Genomic DNA, 19,131 nt, shown 5'->3' with positions numbered 1-19,131 from the left:
ACTTTCCTCCAAAGCATAAACCATTGCACCATAACTTTCAATACATTATTCATAATGAAAATGATTCAATCCACACCCGAAAGAAACTTCAACACGTGGCGTTTTTGACAAAAATTGTTTATTTCCAAAGGCTTGGGAAACATTTGTAGTTTTGGATAGTAAACATTGAGATTCTGAATTATATCAGCCAGTACTTTTTGAAAATGAAAAATAAGGGAATCCCAGAGCTCTGACTCATAAACATCATTTGTCGTCGTGGCTAATATAAATACATACGACACAGGAAGCTCAATTCATAAACAAGGAATTAGAAACAAACATCTACGGTATTGTGGCCACCAGAGGAATCGCAATAAGAATGCATAATCGCTGCTTCGTGTGTCATCGAACGTGAAAAAATTTCTTTATCGGACCGTGCAATCCGAAATGAGTAAATCTACCCAGAACTTTCACTGTCTGCAGGAGGCTTACAGCGTGATCATTTATAAATAATCGGAAGCAACGGACAAAACCAGGCCAAAGGTTAATTAGTAAAATACACGAATTCCAAGTGTGGTTTTCAATTGTTTCCCTCATTGAATGGGTATTATCTTCTGTAGGAAAATCTGCAATCTATGGGAAAACCAAAGTTTTGTTGTTACGTATATCGGATATTTGATTTTTCAGAAGTGTAGTATTAATAATAATTGCTTCATCATAAACATTTGGTTGGCTAGAATCCAAACAGATCCAGTAACCTTCAGAAGGGATGTATTAGCGCTGGAAAATCTAAATGTGAGGGGTAATGTTAACAACATTTTTTGTAGTTTCCTCAAAGATAGTACATAAAGAGTCCCGATAAATGGCGAACCGATTGAAAATGAAATGTATCTTTCGGTGTGCCTCAGGGAACCATCTTAGGTCCTATTTTATTTCTTGTATATCTGAATTCATTATTTCCTCAACAGTCTTGTGGAAAGATAATATAATTTGCTGATGACCCCGTTAACCTATATACCGCAAGTGGATGAAAAGACATTAGAAATATTGCTGAAAGGTATTTGGAATCATTAACCAAGTGGTTCAGAGTAAATTCACTTGCAATTAACTTTGAAAAATTGAAGTTCGTTTAATCACTTCATATGAGTCGTATTTACCGGAATATACAAGTATAAACATAAACTCCAAAAATGTCAGATTAGTTAAATCAGCAAAGTACTCATGGATTCATATAGATAGCTTTCTCAGATGGAATGTTGAAGTACATAATTTGAAAAATAAATTGAGAGGATGTCAGGTTTCGCCAGCTCCGAAATATACTAACCCTTAACAAATTGAAAATATTATACCACGCATTTGTAGAATCTCTTCTGCAATGCGGTATAATTGTTGGGGTGGTATAAATGCAACTACACTCGATCCACTAGAAAAAATACAGAAATGTATTTTGAAAATTATATATAACAAAAGGTCTCGTTATCTAACACTTAATAATATTGGTCTGATGAAGAGACGCATTAAAAATGAATTCTTGAACAAACTAGACACTTAGTTAAAAATGTTGTTGATTCAGCAAATTGGTTCATATTTCTTATCTTTTTTTTTCTTCTGTTGAGGTAAAACGATCATGATTCTCATGAGACGAAACAAAGAAAAACATTTGTTTTCACAGACAGTTTACATGTGAACCGAAGTGGCAGTCGTTTTTATTTGTTCACTATCTATAAATGTGCTTAGTATACCTTTATGCTTCTCAATAATCAATGTTAAAATTCTAAGAAGATTTGACAATTATTATTATCATCATTTTCCTTGCGTTGGTCCGGTCCTATCCCCGAAGCCCCGATCCATTCGAGAAGGCGCGCCAGCATTATCAACCAACGACCATTCCCCCACAATGTGGGGTAAGTGATCATTGGGTCCAAGAATCATGCCCTGAGTTAGCTCAGTGAGCCTAGAATGACAGCCTTCTGTATCTGTCCGGCTGAGATTTCTGCCTTAGTGCCTTAGGTCGGTATGATTTTGAGATTCAAGAGTAGAGAGGGCATCATTCCACCAAGGACTCCAATAATCAGAGGAAACGAATAATTTCAATAAATTCGACACTTTTCGTTCCCCACAACGGATTCAATATCCACCAGAGTGTAGGGCAACACCTTTGTCTCGTCAATACCGTACGAGTGCCGTACATGGTACCTTATTATTATTATTATTATTTCAGAACAATTTCCTCAGCCGCCTTCCTTTCTGCATCAGACTATCATCATTATCTGTTGCGCTCAGAAAAACTCGATGGGTTAACTTCATAAAATGCTTGTCGAATTAAAAAAATATAAGGTACAGAATGCTACTGATAAGTGAATAGATTTTTTTTGAAAAACCGACATCAGTATGTCAGTAATATCATTATCAATAATGAGATGAAAATAGAAAGTCCTCTGCACTTTAAATAATTACAGGGGTCACACAATATGTTGGATCAATTTTGTGGACATTTTTTCCACTCAGTCAATGTTAATGTCAAATCAAATTATAAGTTCCATCTAGCATCTGGAATGACTTATACACATTTAACACATGTGGACATTTTATTTTTATTCTGGTAAACATATGTTTTTACCATATTTTCATATGTATATGTGTGTATATGTACAAATAAATATTTTTAAAGGTTTCAAATTATATAGACTTACGTCATACATTTATATTTTATGAATGCTCTACCAATTTACGGGGGGAAACCTCATTGTAATCAGCCTACCTCTGGTAATGCGGGGCTCTGCCAGAGGTGACCAACTCTTCCCTTGCTACTCGTGGGAACACATATGAATGAAACAAACACAAAACAGAAACAATAGAAACAAAAACCAATCCCGAGGCTGGACAGAAACACACCAATCTACCGCTTGGAATGAGGCTGGACATGTTGGAAATAATCCTTGATCCTGAACATCTAATATGAGTTCGTTTTTGAATTAGAAAGTCAGGTTAGATATTGAGGGTAGATGCTTTTTTCCAAATAAGGCATTATAAAATACGCTAGTTTTTACTTCAGATTTCAGGTTACATATGTTGGTTAGGATAGGTTATGTTAGGTTAGTTTACTTGAAAAAAACTCAATTTCATTTCATTCATTTTTGATGTGTTTAATGGTAACTACAAACATCTAATTTCAGCTACAATCAACTCCATCGTTTGTAGTTTGAGGACAATTGTTATCGTAGTTTTTTTTGCTATACTTCAAAAGAATATGAAATATAGTAATATTTTGTTGTTACTACAATGAACTACAATCCATTTAGAACCTATTTCAGAACTTTTTGGCACATTATTACTCGTCCTTCGTAGTTAGAATAATGTCAATAGTGCTTTCTCAGTGACCGATAAGACTACAAAAAATTAACATTACTACATTTATTAATATCGTTTGTAGGTAAAGTAGGCTAAAAAAGGAAGATTTTTTTCAAAGAGGGTTCCAGCGTGACGGGGCTCCTGGATGGCTCATTGGTCTCCAATCACTGTTCTGTAAGCCTCCAGTTGTCTAGAGGATCTACTTTTTATGATACGTGACGATCCGATCCAAAAAATGATTGTTTTGATTACGCAAAAGCAAAGAAGAACAGACTTCGAAACGTAACAATTTTTGTCGATCGTTTAAATTGTGGGACATTAACTTTTCGATCTATCTGACCTTTCCAGTACGGTTTGAACCATCAAAAATACCATAGGAACTGCAATTTTGTTGTTGCTTCCAATAGCAGATAATTTCTACACTTTTCAAAAATTGGACAGTTATTCATTTGACAGCTCGTCAAAATTGTAGAAGACATTGCTTCACCAAGAATTTTCGACAGTTCCGACAATAATATCGGAATCTCTCCTTCCAGAACGCTTCCATCGTCACCGTTTCAAAAATCGTATGAAATCCACTTCAGAAAAGTGTCACCAGGCTTCATTTCCTTATGTGCGTATCCTCCTCCGAGCTGATTACCCCAATTACAGCACGCTGTCTGCGTGAAAAAGTTCATAGTAAAAACTAGTTGAAATGCATGGTTCGATGCCCCTCGTATGGTGGAAATGGTAAATCTCGCATCAAGAGTTACTCTCGCGAAAGCGCCTGCTAGTTCTACGGCACCGGGTCGCGGGTCCGCCAGCTGAAGAAGTGAAGAAGTGACGAAGAACGAAGCAGAGATTTAAACCGTGAAGGAGTCGCACGCGGGTCTTCTTATCGCTGGAAGGGAAGAGAAAAGCTCTGGGTGAGTAGGTTTTTGGTTGGGCTGGTTATTTTTGCTGACTCAGGCTGAAGCGATCTTTAGAGCTTTGAATTTTTTTTAAGGCATCGAGTTTATTACTGTGTTTTCATTTGGCTACTAACTGTACAGAACGGGCCAAATTGGATACTTTTAAAGGGAAACTCCTGTATTCAAACTAGACAGATAAAAACTGATGGCTGTTTCTGGTGGTCACATTTTATGAGAAACTCAATGGTGAAAAGATATAAATATCAATAGTTATTGATGGAAAACTATTTTTTCAATGAGACACCCTGTATATTCCTACATATTTGAATAGAGCTTAAAATTACAGAGCTTTTTGGTTTTCTCATACAGATTTTGAAAAGCACACTTTGGATCAAGTAGGGTTTGGACGACGCGGCAATAAAAAAGAAAGAAATTGTTCAGCAGTAGCTATAAAATGTTGAGAAAGCTTTTCACAGCAGATAAAACTGATAACGATGTATACTATATTTACTACTAATAAATGAAACTTCAACAATAATAATGATAATGATGAAGAACAAACTATGAATTATATTTCTTTGGAAAAGGTGTTCGAAATGTATACCAGCTTCTCCTACACACAGGCGACCCTTTTTCTGAACGTTTCTTGCCGAAATTATAACAAAACCTTATTCCCCTTGGATTACTGATAATATACGACTATTAATGAAACTAAGAGATAAGGCTCGCGCTAGGTGGAAACGATTATGAGTATTATAAATCTTTGAGAAATTATACCACTCTAGCATGTAAAAATGAAAAAAGAGCTCACTTTCAACATACGATGCGAACAAATGGTGCGAACAAAGTCTGGAAAGAACTAGGTTTACTTAATATAAATAAACAAAAAAACCTACTGATATTCCAGAAGAACTTAAGAAGCCTGATGAACTTAATAACTTTTTCGTGAATTCAAATCCCAACTTGGTAATGCATCCTGAAATTCTGGAATTTTACAAAAATGATAAAAGGTAGAAGAGTCTTGAGTTTTCCTTGCAACAAATAAGCGAAATTGATATACAAAAAATCATATACACTATAAAAAGTAATGCTCAAGGCTCCGATGGCATAAATATCAGATTATTGATTATGTGTTGTCCTTTCATAGTACCTTACATAACACACATAATAAATTTCTGCATTTAAACAGGTGATTATCCAAATTGTTGGAAGGAAGCCCTGGTAATACCTCAAAAAAAAAAGTAATCCAGAAAGCTTCAAAGATTTGCGTCCAATTAGCATTCTGCCAGATGTTTCTAAGTTATTTGAAAGACTGATTTACAACAAACTTTCTGAATTTGTTTCAACTAAAAACCTTCTACCAGAAATACAATCGGGCTTCTGCCCATCTCATAGCTGTGAAACGACAATTTTGAACATTACAGATGATGTTTTCAGCACACTTGACCATAAAAAAGCTACAGCACTTGCTATGCTTGATTTTTCGAAAGCTTTCGATACGATAAATCACGTTATTCTCCTCACTATCCTCGAATCCATTGGTTTGTCAAATATCGCGGTTCAACTTTTTGAAAACTATTCGAGCGAGCGAGTGCAAAGAATTAAACTAGATAATATAGTATCCAGTCCATTGAAGATAAATCGCGGTGTTCCACAAGGCTCGATTTTAGGTCCTCTTCTATTTATATTATATGCCTCAAACTTTGTGAACGTAATCAAATACTCCAAAATAAACCTATACGCTGATGATACACAATTACATCTTTCATTCCACCCTTCTGACATGATTACTGCAAGGCAGATGCTAAATGAAGACATAGACTCATTGATTTCTACCTCTGCGCAGCATTGTCTTCAAATCAATGCTAGTAAAAGTTCAGTTTTGATATTTGGGGTTGAGAGAGAACTGAATGGCTTTCAATTAACTGTAGACAAGGATGTGGTTGCACCGACTGAACATGCAAAAAATTTAGGTATCATCCTTGATTCAAACTTGAAATTCAAACATCACATCAATAAATGCATCAGTATTGCCTATATGAACATCAAACAAATTTATACCAACAGACAATGTCTCAACAAAAAAGTGAAAACCATACTCTGTGAATCTCTTGTATTATCCAGATTTAACTTTGGAAGCACAGTCTATGGGTCATGCATTGATTATGAAGATAAACGTAGAATTCAGGTTGTTCAAAACAATTGTCTACGTCTAATACACGGCATCAAACGTGGCCAACATATATTTCATAAACTCAAAGATACCAACTGGCTCAATATGGCAAAACGGCAATCATTACATGCTGCTTGTCTATATCATAAAATTATCACTGAAAAAGCTCCCAAATATTTATACAAGAAATTGTCATACCGTTCAGATGTCCACAATATCAACATTCGTTACAGGGGAAGACTAACACTCCCCATACACCGTACAGAATTATTCAAAAAATCTTTTTCATACCAGATCGCACGAGTGTACAACTCAGTCTCTGATGAATTCAAACTGATGTCTTTGAAAAAATTCAAAAGAGCATTGAAACGGAAATATTTGAACGAAATCTAATGCACACCCATTGTCAATAAGAATGGTGGTTCGTAACATTACTACCTTCTTTTTTCTAACCGTTTATAATTATGTCTAATATACTATTGTGTCAATTATATATTTAGTACTTTCACTCAACAATTTGTAAATAGTTTTGAATATTTTTCTCTGTTATTTTTTCTGCCGATTTTTTTTTTCGTTTTTTTGCATTGCATATGTGTATGTGTGTATATGGGTACATATATGTGTATATGTATTGTGTATACATGTATATATATATAGTTCTTTTTTTGGCCTAAGATGAAAAACAGAGGTTGCATCTTTTGGTGCAACCAACTGATCTTCAGCCTTTCCCGTTTCAGTAAATGTTCATATTTATTTATTGTATCATTATGGGAATAAAGACCTATTATTTATTTTTTTTTTTACCGTAGTGTGCGCTGGTCAGGCCCTATCCCCCGAAGCCCCGATACATTCGAGAGGGCGCGCCAGCATAATCAACCAATGACCACTCCCCACACCGTGGGGTAAGTGATCATTGGGTCCGAGAATCATGTGCCCTGAGCAAACGCAGTGAGCCAAGAATGATAGCCTTCTGCATCTGTGCGGCTAAGATTTCTGCCTTAGTGCGGCAAGCCGGTATGATTTTGAGATTCGAGAATAGAGAAGACATCATTCCACCAAGGACTCCAATAACAGAACAACCATCTTGACAGAGTGATCTGGATAGAGTCTGCGGAGTTCGAAGAGAAAATCTCGATATTTTATCCGTTTTTCCTCCTCTTTTCTGACGATATTCGTCTCGCCAGGAGCTGAAAACTCCACGACAAATATCGTTTTGTTCTGGTGGTCGAGAAGGACTACATCAGGCTTATTAGCTTGTATGAGCCTGAGGGTGGGGAACGAATAGTTCCAATAAATTCGGCACTTCTCGTTCCCCACAACGGATTCAATATCCCCCGGAGCGTAGGGCAACACCGGTGTCTCGTCAATACCGTAAGAGTGCCGTAGATGGTAATATAGCACTCTTAGGGCCGCGTTATGTCGATGGATATAGGCCGAGACCGGCCTATTATTATTATTATTATTATTATTATTATTATTAGTTCAATAGAAGTGAGAGAAGCAAAACTTTGCATCACTACCGTTGGAAATTCGAAAATAAAATCTTTCAATCTTCCCCAGAGGTAAAAGTCCATAGGTATTAGGTCAGATGATCTTGCCGGCCAAAGGTTGGTTAGCTATTCAATTATTGCCAAAATTTGCAGACAAAAAATTGGTGACGATTGCAGTGTTATTAGGCAAAGCCTCGTCTCGTTGAAAATAGTTTTTTCTGAGCTACATTAGTGGCAATTCATCAAAAAGGGGTTCAATATTTTGCCTTAACATTTATAAATTTTGAGAAGTAGGAGTGCCATTTTAAATGAACAGGCCGATAATTCTACCCCTGAAAACACCTGCCCATACACTAAATCCCAATCTTCCTTAACTTCTCTGCTCCATAATAGAATGAGGATTTTGTTGTGCTCAAGTATAAGAATTGTAGCAGTAGAAAATGTCGGCGTTGCTCACATAAGCGTCGTCTGTCCAAATACAAGTTGGTTACACTTGGTTACAACTATCCAGGAATCACTGGCAAAAAGCTATGCAGCATTGAAAATCTTCTGGTCTGAGTTGATGAATTCTTCTGGTCCTGTATGGCTTGAATTTGTGTTTTTTCAAGATCCTCCTAACGTTAGTTCTTGGTTGGCCTGTTGAGATTTTCAAATTTCGGGATGGGATCATTTTCAACAGCTCCTAAAACGACTATTCGTTTCAACTCCTTATCCCTGTTTGATTCGTATAACTTTGGCCTTTCCTCTTCGAATTGACCACCACCAATTACGTTGTTTTCTCGCTGTATACCTCTCGTGATATAAATTGCTTGCTGCTTCTACATTTTCCATGGTTTGTATAAAACAGACTATCATGTCCCACTTTTCATAATTCTCATACTTCACTGCGAATGTTTTTGAAAAATGGACAAAAATCACTAATTAAAGAGTGTTTTCACTGCTTAAATCAAAATTTGACAGCTACCACTAAAGATTTGCATTCTGTTTTATCGCCGCATCGTCCAATGCCTACTTGATCAAAGTGTGCATTTCAAAGTCTACTTGAAAAAATCTAAAAGCTCTTTATTTCAAAGATGACTCTAGAAAACATCGATTGTTCAACATTTTTGGAAAGCTCTATTGGAGTATGCAGGAATATACACGGTGTCCATCAATAACTATTGAGGAGATAAAGCAACAAGCAGTTTCTGGTTAACCTTTGACTTTTGTTGATGACATTGACTAACAATCAACGTTAGTAATCCTTGTTTAATTTTCTTGGTAAAAAAACAGTGAGAAATTCATGTCCAACAGAGATAACACCCCTAAAAATATACGCGACAGCACAATAGATTCAGAATGATATGTAGAAAAATGGGTTTCGATTATTTAAAGTACACAAAAAATTGCAACTGTTATTAACAAAATGAGATGAGAAACAAAAGACATGTAGTTATTTTGTTGATAACTCAAAAACTATCCATACCAAAAATATGGGCCCATCACTGACAGTATACACATGAAATATTTAGTATTATCAATTTATCGCAATTCAAAAATTTGAAAAAAACACCGGGGTTACCTGAACTTTTTCGGAAATAGAGTCCTGTCAGAAAAAAAATCTTCATTTAAAAAAAAGGTTTTTTTCTTATTATATTTTTTCAAAATTGAAAATTATGAATTAATAAAAAAAAGAACCATTTTTTTCATACAAATGTTGAATACATACCGTTTTCCGTATTAACAGCAGCAAAAAGTAATGCTAGGTACAATTTTGTTACGTCATTTGTAAATGAATGGAACTTAAACAAATAGACAAGTCTAGTATATGCACAAAAATGTCTTTGTTTTAATGAAAAAATATTGTTTGAAGGGGTATCTTTTTAGGATACTTTTTCCGTAATAAATATTAACATCCAAAGTTGTGTGTTATCCGAACACTGAAGAATGAAGTCCCGTTGGAAAAACCCTTTTAATTTTGCAAAAAGTTATACACATTTTTTCGACCTTCGTTTTCACGGATGGCGTCATGAAATATGGAGGAGTAAAAATCCAAAAAGCTTTTATTTTTGAAAAAACAAAGAATAAAAGAATTCGCATCAAGTTTTGTGTAAAGAATGGAATTGAGTATTCCAAAACAATTCGATTTTTTTTTTAAAGTTTTGACATGAAGCGTGTGGCAGCGAAGGTTATTCCAAAATTATTGAATTTGGCACGAGTGTAGTATATCTGAGGGGGACCATTTCGGAGGGGACAAAATAAACATGGATGAATAAATGAATATTTTTCAAGAAAAATGAAAATTCAATTAATTTTTCAATTTTGTTCGAAAATATGTTCAGAGGTATAGCAGACATTTGTTAGCAACTGAAAACGTTGCATCTCTTGCAAATTTTTGTCCGCGTTTCTCAAACTAATCAGAATTTGCCAAGAAACATTCAGCGTTGAATGTTTAAGGTTTTACTCTGAATGAGTTATTGATGAGTAAAGCTGATATGAAGTCAAAATATTTCATGACTATCTCTGTTTAATTCGGTCAACCTTCCCTGCGTAATTAGATGATAATATTAATTAATGAATTTATGTCACGAACTAGAACCTCATTTATTACCCTTGGTACACAGAAAGCGATAGCAATGCGATAATTATCACTTTGCATAACATTTTTCGTAATGCTACGTATGGTTTCTTCTTTGTTTTCAGTAATTAGCGATAACGATTTAATTTTTAGCTACACATGTGTGGCGTTTACGTAATAGCGATTTGCAACCCTCATTCCTATGAGATGGACAAATCGACGATTTTTCTTCCGTTTCCTCGATTTCTGATATTTCAGATTACAGAATACATTTTTCTATCATACAATAGTAATATGACTGTATGCCTAGGCTAATCATATTATTGGTAAGTTTACTTTTTGTTTTTAGCCTGTGCCTGTTTTTTATATTTTTTCGTGGTACAGTTGTCTCATTTTTTTCCACTAGCATTTCGATTCTCAGCATTTCAATTTATTTGGTCTTGGGTCTCCTGGTTTTGGGTCCAATCGTCGATTGGGACGATTGGACTTAGGTTTCCATCCACGATTCATCACCAGTTATGGGCGTCAGTGGCGAGCGACGTCATTCACATCTTCTCGACCTTTTGTGAAAAGCATGTACTACTTGTAAACATTTTTCTAACTCAGAGTATAATCACAGTATGCCATTGTCAACATTTCAAGTGTTTTGGAGCACTTAATTCCATTTTTTACACAAAATTTCATGCAGTTTCATGCCTCTCACCAACACACTAAACATACTAAATACCTGAAACTGAGAACATAACTTCGAGACGAGTATACCAACAAAAAAAAATAAAAGAATCACTTATCAAATCTATGGAGCCCGCGAAATTTGAAATGTCACTTTCCCATTGTGTTTATATCTTAGATATCAACATCATTAACGTCGTTGATATCTAAGACATAGTCGTTATATTCAAAATACTTATATATTTATAATCTCAGCATATTTCATTAGATAATCTTTTGTTGTTCTTATCTATACTTTTAATTAAGCCTTATTATAATGAAATTATTCCGACTTTTATAAAATGAGACACAGTCATGATGATTATATAAAACTACTAAAAATTGAAGAAAATGATTCTGAAACTGCATCCGAACAATAATCAATTAATTATGTAAGTATTCTTCGATTATATTATGCAACATTGTACAAGGGATTTCGAAAAATAATTTATACAGCGATATACTGGACGAATAATTCTTGTAGTGAGTAATTTACTACAATTTTTGATATGTGATATTCAATAATATTTTCTGATTATATAAGAATCACAATAACTATATACTACTATATATGTGTTTATAATATAGTTATTGTGATTCTGAATAAATATATATATATATATATATATATATATATATATATATATATATATATATATATATATATATATATATAAATACGAAGGTTATCGAGTGTCTATATATATATATATATATTTATATATAAATACGTTTATATATATATATATATATATATATATATATATATATATATATATATATATATATATATATATGATGTTTCACTATCGCTGTCGTCATTTAAATCAATAATGAATTTATCTCCACCATTTATATGGAAGTGTCCAATCTCCAAAGTCTTTTTCTATCATTTTCTGCCAGTCTTCTTCGGTAATATTAGATACTTCTTCTTTAACTAGCTCTATTACCTTTTCATCAAAATTTGGAAAATTATGTTTACGCCTGATGCTTTGTTTCGCTTTTCCCCGGATTGAAAACACAAAAATAGGGGGGAAGTCTCATTATGGTGTGTCAATACTTTTCAGCAATATTCTCAAGGTTATACACTTTTTTTAATGTTTTTGTCTGTAAAACTTCAAGTAGTTCAAGTAGTTGGTTTTTGGTATAGTTATCTTCAAAATACAAATTGTTATCCATTAAAAAACTTTGTATTTCATCATTCTTCGAATTTTTATTCGGTACTTTGATAAGCTGTCGCGAATGATAGGAAGCCTTGTCAAGAACTATTACACTATTCGCATTCAAATTTGGGATCAATGTGTTTTCAAACCATTCCTCAAAAATATTAGCTTTCATGTTCTCATGATAGTCAATATTGCAGTCCTCAAGTTTTTTTCCACATAATGCATAATGATTAGTCGCGATCCTTTGTTTGCAGGCATGTTAGGCGTACATATTCTCGAACCATCAGTCCACGCTTTCGTGACTGTGTCGTGAGTGTCATACCAAGTTTCGTCCAAATAGAAAATTTGCTGTTGTTCTTGTCTATATTTAGTTATTTGTTTTAAGTATTTGTTACGTAATTCCACTATTCTTCTGCTTTCCATAACTGCTTGACGTTTGTTTACTATTTTAAATCTAAATCCTAGTTTCTTTATCCAATTCTCAAGAGTTTTTTCATAGCAGCTCACGTTATGGCTGGATGTATTCAACTTCTTCCTTATGATTTCAGTTGTAGAAATCTAATTGATTTTGTAACAGTCGTATATTGTTTTTTGCATCTGAAGGTTTTGGTAATGTTGTATCACATCGCGTCTTGCGTTCATAAGGTTTGTTTTTGACTATTTTACGTACAGTTGAGAAAGAAATTTCGGTCAAATCTAATGTTGCTTGTGATTGTTTGTTTCCCTCGAAACCAAACTTGAGATGTAGATTCTTACATACATTGAAACATACTCTCTGTGTTTCAATATTGAAATGCATCCGAATCTTATTCACTAGTATCTCTTTTTCGCATTGTTCACCATCGCTATTGGAATTACTACACTGGAAAAAGTCTGCGTTGTTATCACACTCGTTACTACTATTAGTACTTGTCCAAGGACGCCACATTCTAAATAGATAACAAAAATTTCAAGTAATTATAACTGCACCAATATCGAAATCAACACTCAAATCGCGATCAGTTCCTGAACTGAACATTGACGGCACAACGGCGATACTCATCTCCACATTCTATTCGTCACCGTAACATGACTTCAAATTTAATTTTATGACACTTCAGCCAATCATAAAACTCGGTTAGTAAAAATTATCCAATACGAACCGTCAATTCCTCAATCCACCTGAACTAGTTGGCAGCGGCATTATTTCCCTTTATTGGTTTTTTGGCCTTTGAGATGCTGATAGCTTTAACTATTCACAATACAGATTACTTCGACTATACTCTAAATGTATAAATAAATTATAATTGAAGTATTATCTTAAAAGAACATGAAATTACAAACTTTATTTTCAATCAAGAATTTTGAAAAATTTTTAAAAACTTTGTGACGTGATCAGAAATTCACTGATTAATAAAAATTTGAGTATTCTACGCTTTCATTATTATTTTTTCTGAAATTAAATGTAGAAGCCTCACTGACCAAATCATCTTCTGTGCGCCAATGTAGCCGATTTCCATAACATCTTTCACTCTTTATGTGGTTGTAAATGAAATGAAAACAAATTCCTCACCCAGATACTCTATTTAATAACTCATTTGAATATTAGCTCTCATGTTTAATTGAAATAGCACAACTTTCAGTGAAATTTCTACGCCTTTCCATTATGCTTTGACCACAAACTTGCAAAATTACTGTGCAGATTAGGGAAAGTTGTACGCTGGCAATCAGTTTAATTGTTGCTATTTATACGGTCATCATAAACTCGGCGATTAATAGTTTTCTGATTTCGATTGATTGTTGTTGTTGTTGACGAATATGGTGTTGCATTTTATTGAACACAGGTTGAAAAACAAACTACAATATGCCAGATGAGCGAGTTAGGCGAAACTAAAACCCATATTTATTATTAACAGTACGCCCATTATAAAAAAAGTCACAATTGGCGTAATGGGAGCACCACAGGGATCATAATTGGGTCCTATTATGTTTCTATTGTATCAGTGAATTGGGAAATTATTTTTTTTCTTTGTAGCGTAAGCAAATGACGACACATCCTTTCTGGATATAGCTTATCTATATTCTATATTTTTCTTTGTTGAACGTAAAAATATATTATGATCCATCATGAATAAGTGTTTATTGAATCCACTTTTGTTTGATTGATGACGAAACCTATTTAGTGAGGTTGAGTGGTTGCGAATGTCTGAATTGAAAATATCTTCTACAATTCTGCTTAGTAAATTGTATTCCAGTCTCATCTTATCCAGAAATTCAAGTAAATCGTGCTCAATCTTTCTCAGTCTTTCCGAGAACGACGAACTGGACGGAAGTACCAACAACACCCTCACAATACGACTGGCAGTCTGTTAGTGTCCTTCAAGTCACCAGGACCTGACAGTATAAGTCCCGCCCTACTTCAATGGGGGAATGGATATTCTCATGTCGTACCTGGTTGGAATATTCAGAGCCTATTTAGCTCTGAGGTATATTTCCAGTAAGTGGAGAGAAGTACGAGTGGTATTTATACCCAAACCAGGTAGGATGGACTACACCTTACCAAAAGCATTCCGATCAATTAGTCTCACATCGTTCTTTTTAAAAACAATGGAGAGGCTATATGAGCGGTACATAAGAGCAGATCAAGTACTAGTTCACACAGCTCCAACCAGATAAATTCACTCGAGTCGGGCGCACTACCACCGCGGCCAATTCCACATATATATTCATAGATATCGAGGAAACGTTGGATAAAACAACCTTTTCAACAATTAGCCAACAACTAAACTCCAGAAGGTTGCGTTAATTGCCATGTTACGATTGCGCACGGCTTGTGTAAACCGCGAAATAGGAATGGGTCAATTGAGGCTAGGCCTATGGCAGGAAGCGTTTACTGCGCAACCTCTGCGCAGCCAGTGATGTAATTGAACCCAGGTTCGTGTTTAATGAACCCTACAAAATACAAATAAAACAGAACACAGAGTCAGATGCTACAAATTTAATACCGATATATAAAGATGGCTCAAAAACCAAAGAAGGCTCAGGATGTGAAGAATACTCCAGATCACTAACCCTAAAGATTAAGTGTGGAATGGGAAAAATACCATCGTGGTTCAAACAGAACTGGCTGGTATATCAATCGCCACAAAAGAAATAACCAGGAAAGGAATTTCTGGCAAAAACATAACAATCTGCAGTAATAGAAGACAAGTCCTATTAGCCTTGAACAGACAACGTGTTACCTCAGGGCTAGTACTAGAATGCCACCAAGATTTAGCCAAAGCCTGTGTAGATAATAACATTATCCTGAGGAGAGTTAAAGGCCACAACAATAGTAAATGGAATCGCATTGCCGACTCTTTAGCCAAGGAGGCGGCTGGACTAGGAATTTCAAGACCCAGTGACACCTCTAGCCTGATAACTTCGACAATTGCAGAACTAGCCAAATGCCACACCTACGCTCAATCCCTAAAGAGATGGGATGGAATCAAAGGATGCAATCTTGACAGGATCACCCTGAGAAGCTGGCCCAAAGAAATATCTGGCGATATCCAGGAAAAACCTATGCTCAACAGTAGGATTTCTGACTGGCCACTGTCAACTGAGGAAACACCTCCATATTATAGAGCTAGTGGACACACCTCTATGCAGGATTTGTGAACAAGAAGATGAAACTGTCTGGCATGTCTTATGCGAATGCTTGGAGTTATCGTCAATAAGAGAGTGTGTGTTCGGCGAGTTTTGGCCTACACCTGTCGATATAAAAGAGATGTCTTCTAGTGATCTGTCCACCTTCCTGGAAAGGACAATTCCTCTTCAGGATGTAGAATGGGTCGCATGTGGCCTAGTGCTGTGGGCTTACACTCACCCTCCCTACTCTACGGATACAGATGTCTCTGAAGTAACTTCAGTTGGGTATTCACAGTTTTAATGAAAAAATTCACAAATAAAAACTGTTGAAGTACTTCCTACCATACGGTCCACATTAGTTTTTGAAAATTAAAAGGAAACCAAGACATCTGGATAAACTCTACTGGTTACTTATATTTTTTTCAGTGGTGTCAGTGTAGTCCGACCTGCAGCTTCAAGGAACAAGAGATCCGGTAAACTCACGGTTCTCTGGGGTCCTCAGCTGACCATAGACCCTCCTGGTAATTTTTATTGGCCTTAACATTGGGTACACGTTGCGTTCCTCCAGAATTCTCTCATTCCGGTCTGTAATATTTTCAACACCAAGGAGGAAAGCTTTTTCATCTATGGGCTTAGCTGGAGTTACTTTGATGTTCTATCTCATCGACCACTAGAATTCTACTTCGCTGAACCCATACCCTCTGAAGGAATACACTAAAAGAAAAAAAATAATTTTATTATATTTCAGCAGTAGCAGTACGAATACTGTATGCTATATTTTTGGATTTATGATTATAAATATCCTCTCCCACTTGTCTCTTTTGAATATACTTCGTTATTGATAGTTGAGAATTGTTTTAGCTTATGATTCCAGCTAGATTTCAGCTAGTAAAATGACAAATAGGCTATCATTTCAGTTTTGTTAAGTGAAAGAGTCATTATTGTATCATTTCTAGATTGCGCGAGTTATGTAGTCATCAAAGGTTGAAACGAAAAAGTTGAAAATTGAAGAGAAAGTGAATAAAATGAACCAAAAAATAAGTAAGTGCTGATTGCTAGCATCATTTACTTATGGAGTTTGACAACTTTTGATGTGTTGCTTTGACAGTGATAACGTTTCAAGATATAACCTCAGGTCTCATCGAAATTGTTAGAAGTCTACACCAATGGTTGACATACAACTAACTCATGGGTTGGCGTCGACAATAAATCATTAATAAATTAATCCGCCTTTCCATTTCATGATAATGGAAACAATGAATATTGCTCATACTCGCCCATTTACAACACGTATGCATTCGTGTTGCCGGTCCAATTAGTTTCAAATTCAGTACAGTCATTCATATCATTCATTACCGGTGCTCAACAATATTTATAATTACTTGATACCTGATAAAAATTTACAACGTATTCAAGTTGCAGTTTATTGTGAAATTTTTGTTGAACAGTTTACAAAACGAATGTAAACACGCCTGAAGAAGCTAGGTTTGGAGAAACAATTGTTGCAGTTTTGTAAACTATTCCGTGAATATTTCATAATTTCGTTCTACTTGAATAATTGATAATGACTCTAAGGGGAAAACTTTATTGCCGGTCAACTTCTCCAAGAGAACAGTATTCAGAAGAGGAACAGCATTCACCAAGAGGTCCAAGATGGAAGGACTATGATCTAGCATCTGTATAATATCGAGTTGGGGAGGTTGAATATTTGGGATGTAAAGGATAAAAAGGAAGATGGAGGCAGAAATATCTGGCTTACAAAGCCAGATATTTTGATTATTGTAAAGATTATTGTATAAACGTTATGGGAACTGTTAATAACAAACGAAGAAAAATTGAATTGTTGAATATCAATTCAATTGAATTGAATGGAATTCAAATTAGGGACAAGACAAGGCAAGTTTGTTGAGGGTTGAAATGGTCATCAGTATGTCTTGGTATAATCATGTAGCTGGATTGCAAAGGCTGCTTCTCAAAAGCTTGGAACACTGTTCCCAACCAGAGAACTGTACAAACTTCAGCAACTTTTGATGTTTTATAAAGCTCAGAGCCATCCGCCTGATTGGAGACACGGGCATCATTTGCAACTTTGATAGTCTGGAACATCGAAGAAAGGTTGGAGATCTGTCTCCCTTTTATAGATACTTTCACTGGAGGTGTTCAATTGACTTGGTACATTGGATTCCACCAAGAGCAGTACATATCAGAAATACGCGGCAGACTGTGGCTGCTCATCGTTTTGAGGTTCAACTCAGTACACCCCGAACTTCACTGTTCAAGAACTCTTTCATTTGGAGGTATTTTCTTTTTGGACAACTTTTTGGGCCAAGAATCCCAATAATAAGTATATTCTAGGACCTCTCTGAGGCGTTTAATAGTGCGTAATGTTTTTGCGAATGACCTGATTGTTTTTACATTCTTACATATTGTCTCTCAATATTTTTTGTACTATGTGACATGCAATAAAGTCTATCAATCTATCTATCTATCATCTATCTATCATAAGTAACTATTGATAAAACTTTAAAAATACGGACTTCCAGGAAAAACTTGCAGATTTCTAGGAAACGACAAGTTGAAACTGGTGATATTTGGAGTAATTGAGAAGAAGTATAATTTGAAGTCTCACAGGGTACCGTACTTGGACCACTTCTGTTTAATATCTTTATAAAGAGTGTGTTCCTTATGGACACTTGTGGTCAAATTACCAACTTTGCTGATGATATCGCCGTGTTTTACACAGTAGCATCTGAAAAGTAAAATTTTAATCGATTTCCCTAAAATGGTAATAATCTCCTTTTGAATTACAATCAATCAAACTATATTATGAATATTTTGATCTGTTACTTGATTTCTGAGAGTTGTCTTTTGGATTTCCTGTTTCTTAGTTGTCCTGAAGTAGGCCACAAACAATATTGAAGAAATCACTGCTCAAAATTTCCCGATTCAATCAACATATACTTAATTGCTACAAAGCACAAATTGCAATTCGCAAGACTACTATTATGTTCATAAAAGATCCTTTATTAATGTCTGTTTCATCAGAATTAAGTATAATCAATCCATCACTCCAATTTATCCCAAGCAATAAATATATGAATATTTCTCTTTCATCTGAAAGTTCAATTAAATTGATTTATGTAACAAAATTGAACAATCTCAAGAAAAAAGTGGATAGACACCGAAGTAACTTTCATTACAAGAT

The 19,131-nt window shown here is 35.0% G+C and overlaps 1 protein-coding gene across 2 annotated transcripts in view; it reads left to right on the top strand.

The window, feature by feature from the left end:
• The first annotated feature begins 4,101 nt into the window (after positions 1-4,101).
• stl (ADAMTS metallopeptidase stall) overlaps positions 4,102-19,131 on the top strand; it is a 44,636-nt gene continuing 29,606 nt past the window's right edge. For both annotated transcript variants that reach the window (XM_074176408.1, XM_074176406.1), the window contains exon 1: positions 4,102-4,235. The gene's annotated coding sequence lies outside the window, so the exon portion shown is untranslated. The remainder of the gene's footprint in view (positions 4,236-19,131) is intronic.

The sequence above is a fragment of the Leptinotarsa decemlineata genome, unplaced genomic scaffold, assembly GCF_025532065.1.
Source record: "Leptinotarsa decemlineata unplaced genomic scaffold, Ldec_3_MD MMD2_tig00001719_RagTag_RagTag, whole genome shotgun sequence".
NCBI lineage: Eukaryota > Metazoa > Arthropoda > Insecta > Coleoptera > Chrysomelidae > Leptinotarsa > Leptinotarsa decemlineata.
This window is presented reverse-complemented; position numbering and strand designations above follow the sequence as displayed.